The following is a 5,861-nucleotide window of genomic DNA, read 5'->3' on the forward strand; positions in this document are numbered from 1 at the left end:
CTTGAACCTGGGAGGCAGAGGTTGCAGTGAGCCAAGATTGTGCCACTGCACTCCAGTCTAGGTGACAGAGCAAGACTCCATCTCAAAATAAACAAACAAAAACAAAACAAAACAAAAATAAAATTGATGGGATGCCACTGATTTGTACTGACCTTCTCCCGTACTAGGTCCCAGGAGATCAAACCAAAATGGAAACACTCTTAAGTGCCACATCATCAAACTGAAACTTAAAAAACAAAAACAGGCAAATCCCCAAATAGTCCAGATTTTCCAAAAAAAAAAAAAAAAAAAAAAAAAACACCAGCAGATTCACAACTAATCACAAAGGGCCCAGCCAATGCCCACATGATAAGGAAGGTTTCCCTGCTTTAACCCTTACAAGGAAAGTAACCTGAAGTAGCCTGATGTTAATCAGTCCACTTTTTTGTATTATGCTGTTGTATTGTTCCTGTTCAAGCTGTCTTGTAAAAACCCATTGTTCTGCCAGGCAAGATGCTACTCAATTCATGAATCACTAATAAATGCCAATTAGATCTTTAAAACTCATTTTGTTGAAATTTTGTTCTTTGGCCATCGCTCTTGCTCCTGCATGGAGCCTGGATGGAAGGGGAGCCAGAGTGGAAGCAGGGAGACAGATAGGGGCTTGTATTAGTCCGTTCTCACGCTGCTATGAAGGCATACCTGAGACTGGGTGATTTATAAAGGAAAGAGATTTGATTGACTCACAGTTACCAATGGCTGGGGAGGCCTCAGGAAACTTACAAATATAGCGGGAAGGGAAAGCAAACACATCCTTTTTCACATGGCGGCAGGAGAGAGAAGTGCCGAGTGAAGTGGGGTAAACCCCTTATAAAACCATAAGGTCTCCTGAGAACTCATTCACTATCATGAGAACAGCATAGGGGAACTGCCCCCATAATCTAATCACCTCCCACGAGGTCCCTCCCCCAATACGTGGGGATTAGAATTCAGAATACTATTCAAGATGAGATTTTGGGTGGGGACACAACCAAACCATATTAGGGCTCCTGCAGACATCCAGGTGAAAGATGGTGGTGGCTTGGGCCAGGGAGGTAGCTATGGAGATACTTGCTAGACTGCAGGCTCCAGAAAGGTGAGAATCTTTGTCTCTTTGGACACTAATGTATTCCAAGCTGCTCGAACAGTGTATGATATATAGTAAATGCTCAATAAATTTTAGTTGAATCAATAGATGGTTATTTTCTGAAATTAGACTAGAGTCCAGGTTTAAAATAAATAAAAGTATAAGCTGTTCACGTATGCTCGAATAGTATGCCTTATTCAGATGTGGAATAGTATGTGTTTTTAGACATTTTAATAAAGTACATGCAATATTCTTGCAGTTGTGTGGCCCAAACCGTGGCATCAGACAATGCATTCAGTGCAGTGTGAGAGTTAGCCTGGTGACGACAGGCAGTGAGCCTTGCCCAGTGCACTCCTCTTGTCTTGAGCTTGCCATCTAAGCTGTGTTTGTGAACATCTGCACTGCAGTTTGTTTTCTCATGATCATGCGTTGATTTAAGTACAACACAGAAAACTGGGAGTAGATCTGTTGGGCCTTTGCCAAATAGCTGATATTTTTGAGTTTCTTTACAGGATAAGGAAACCTGAGGATGATTCCCTCTCTTTTTTGTGGGGGGAGACAGGGTCTCACTCTGTCACTCAAGGCTGGAGTGCAGTGGCATGATCTTGGCTCTCTGCAACCTCTGCCTCTTGGCTTCAAGTGATTCTCCTGCCTGAGCCAGGCAAGTACCTGGGACTACAGGAGCGTGCTACCACACCTGGCTAATTTTTTTGTATCTTTAGTAGATACGGGGTTTCACCATGTTGGTCAAGCTGGTGTCAAACTCCTGACATCAAGTGATCCACCCACCTTGGCCTCCCTAAGTGCTGGGATTACAGGCCTGAGCCACTGTGCCCAGCCATGATTCTCTTTACTACCATAGACCTCTTTTGTGTTGGGAGTGGTGATACGTAATTCCTGCCCTCCAACCCCATTATCCCTTCACCATCTTTACCACCCATGCTGCATATTTCACAGGTCACAATGACAGTGTTTCATTTGTTCCAGGCACAGCTGTACGGGCCTTACATACATTAACTCCAGTAATCCTCACACAAGCTCCAGGAGATATTACTCTTATCCCCACTTTACAAATGTGCAAACTGAGGCACAGAGAGGTTAAAATCACACCCAGTTAATAAAGATCAGGGTGGCTGGGCATGGTGGCTCACATCTGTAATCCCAGCACTTTGGGAGGCTGAGGTGGGAGGAGCACTTGAGGCCAGGAGTTCAAGACCAGCCTGGCCAACATGGCAAAACACCATCTCTACAAAAATTAACTGGGCGTGGTGGTGCATGCCTGTAATCCCAGCTACTCAGGAGGCTGAGTCAGGAGAATCACTTGAACCCAGGAGGCAGAGGTTGCAGTGAGCTGAGACCATACCACTGCATTCCAGCCTGTGCAACAGAGTGAGACCCTGTCTCAAAACTCAAAAAAAAAAAAAAAAAAAAAAAGTCAGGAGCCACATTCATCCCAGGAAGTCTGATTTCAATTTAGCCTCTCAGTATTTTAATTTCTTCACCGGTAAAATAGGGATATTATCTACCTTCACAAGGGTTCTTGTGAAGTTTAAATTAGTTAGTATGTGTAACATGCCTGGCCCAGGGCAAGCACTGTGTGACTGTTAGCTATGATTAGCTTTCCAGTATTATTCCTATGGAAAAATTGCTTTTTACGTACACAATTTTAATTTATGTATAGGATCACATCTTGCACTTACGTCAAATATCAACTGAACTGGTTCACGATGATGGCAAAATAAGTTGGTAGAACTCATTTATTATCCCCTAGATGGAGCAAATATATATTGATCGACCAGGAGTCTGGGACCATGCTAGGCCCTGGGGATACCAAAACAAATGAGACACAGCACCTGTCCTCAAGGAGCTGACGGCCTGGTGACACAACCAAATAGGCACATGACAAGTAATTAAATGTGATTTGGTAAATACAGAAGTGACAGTGGGTGATTTCTGAGCTGGCTCAGGTAAAAGATATAAATTCAAAAAGGGATCATGTAAACCTAGGAAGACAGAAGAGCTCTGATGAGCTACAAGAGGGACTGTCACTTAAACCCTAAGTCTGACCTCAGGGTGGACAGCTAGTCCTTTCTACAGCGCCTTCTTGAGGGTGACTGTTGGTCAAGGGCGACTATTGGTGAGAGACTAATCACTGTGCTCCGAACCAGAAAGGAATTACACATCCTTATTGCTGCGTAGACAACTTATCTTTTCTTTCTGTTGTGAGTTTCTAGATGTTTTGTAAAAAGAAACATCCAGAAAGATTGCAATGGTCAATTTATTGTATTTTTTTTTTTAGATAGAGTCTCACTCTGTCGCCCAAGCTGGAGTGCAGTGGCACAATCTCAGCTCACTGCAACCTCTGCCTCCCCAGTTCAAGCGATTTTCCTGCCTCAGCCTCCCCGGGTAGCTGGGATTACAGGCACCCACCATTACACTGGCTAATTTTTTTTGTAGTTTTTATAGAGACGGGGTTTCACCATGTTGGCCAGGCTGGTTTCAAACTCCTGTCCTCAAGTGATCTGCCCACCTCGGCCTCCCAAAGTGCTGGGATTACAGGCATGAGCCACTGCACCCGGCCTTTTTTGTTCTTTTCTTTCACCCAGGCTGGAGTGCAGTGGCACGATCTCAGCTCACTGCAGCCTTGACCTCCTGAGCTCAGATTCTCCCACCTCAGCCTCTTGAATAGCAGGGATTACAGGCACGCACTAGCATGCCCAGCTAGTTTTGTTCATTTGTTTGGGGTTTTTTGTAGAGACAGAGTCTCAGTACGTTGCTGGTCTCAAACTGCTGGGCTCAAGCTATCCTTCCGCCTTGGCTTCCCAAAGGCGCTGGAATTACAGACATGAGCTACCATACAATGGTCAATTTTTTAAATACAGAAAATACTGCTTTTTATGCTAGAGTAGGCAGTCTGTATCACAGCCATTCATGGAGTTTAAGTGGGCTTTATTATCCAGCTTGGCTTAAAAGCTGGTGCCATTATTTTGTTGCCTCTCTTTGAGTCCTAAAGGGCTGTTGCTGTTATTGTTGTTGCTTGCTTGCTTTATAAAGTTTACCACTTTTCCTTATCTGAGCTTCCCTTCCTTCAGACTTCCGTGTATGATTTAACTTTACCCTTATGAAAAGAACAATATACTTGCTTGCTTTTTCTAATTCTTGCCCCTCCCTGAGTCTTGGCCATGGGCTGAACCAAAGAACAGGCTCTGATGTCAGGGACAAAGGCTCTCAAATAACAATCTTTTCAGAAGATCAACAGGGAGAGAGACCAGGCCCCGGATGATGAAGCTGCTGGTGCAGCCACTGAGCCACAAGGCTTTCTCTTCCTTCACTCTGCCTCTTTCTGACAGGGACTGCACAACAGTTGTTCTAAAGCTTTCCCTGGAGGGTGAGTGGTAAGAAACCTGTTACCTGGAAGTATCACCTTTCTGAAGTAGGAGAACAGAAAGCCACACTCTCCCCAGGTGGTGAGTCTCTTGGGGCTTCAGGGTTTTGAAAAGGCTCTTGCTTGGACATCCTGATCCATCCTTCATGATGACACTGGCCCGATGTTTAAGCTCTGACTCGGGATACAGTTCCTGCCCCATCCTCTCCATTTGTGCTTTTCTGTGTGTCGTGGTTGCTGGGCAATAGGACAAAATTATGTTTGGATTCCTGCGTGGGAGGAAAACTTTAAAGCTGCTTTGATCTGCAAATCAAGGGACAGATTCACTTTCACAGGATTTGGTGTAATTGGAAACTTTATTCTGGGGTTGGCTGATGGCTGAACTTGTAGGAGATCAAGGGACTTTTTGGCAAGGCGTCCTTGAAGGCTGGAGTGGAGGGTTGATAGAGATTGGGGTGCTTAGCTGCCTGGAAGGAGAACAAGGTGTAACAAGATGGTTAGGTCAGCGAAGATCAGCGAAGATGTGAAAGAAAAAAAAAGATGTGTGTACAGAAGCAAGGGAGTAAGAAAAGTGAAAGAGAAATGTCAGAGATGTCAGAGAGGAGATAAAAACAGAAGTGAGAACATCAAAAAGAGGAATGGATGCCCTTGGCAAGAGGAGCTGATAAAGGGAACTATTTTGAGAAACATTTGAGATTTTTCTGACAAGAAAATGGAAGCTATTCCTGGCTTAGGGAATTGTTTGTTTTCAAAACTTGCATAACTGCTCTCTCTTCAATCATATCTGAATTCTCGTTACTGCCTGTTTAATTGGCAAAAGTCACTGTAAGTTTATATCAATTGCATTGTTTATTAGTGGGATTAATAGTGCCCACAGACAATGAGATACACGGTTAGGAGAACATGGGTTTTAGACTCAGAGGCGTGTGGGTTCACGTCTCAGTTCGGCAGCTCCAGCAGAACTGCCACGTTCTCTCTGTAAATGAGGATGGTGCTGGAGCGGTGTTAGGGTGAGGACTGGCAATAAGGACTGCAAAATCCAGCAGGTGGCAAGAGCTCAATTCGTATCATCGGTTATTATTTTTTATTGGTATTATTTCACCCGAAGACAGGGTGTTTGGCCAGATTATATCTGGAGACCTCTTTCGGCTTTATGAGATTTCTCAATGATTTGGATGTGATATAGGAATGTTGAGGTTTTTCTGATCATAGATTTTAGACTGGGAGATAGCTTCAAGATAACCTCATCTGTATGCATGTTTTTTTCAATTTATACATAACGAACCGCCCCAAAATTTATTTTTATTTTTATTTATTTGTTTTTTTGAGACGAACTCTCACTCTGTTCCCCAGGCTGGAGTGCAGTTGCAC

This window comes from Mandrillus leucophaeus, unplaced genomic scaffold, assembly GCF_000951045.1.
Source record: "Mandrillus leucophaeus isolate KB7577 unplaced genomic scaffold, Mleu.le_1.0 Scaffold273, whole genome shotgun sequence".
NCBI classification, from domain to species: domain Eukaryota; kingdom Metazoa; phylum Chordata; class Mammalia; order Primates; family Cercopithecidae; genus Mandrillus; species Mandrillus leucophaeus.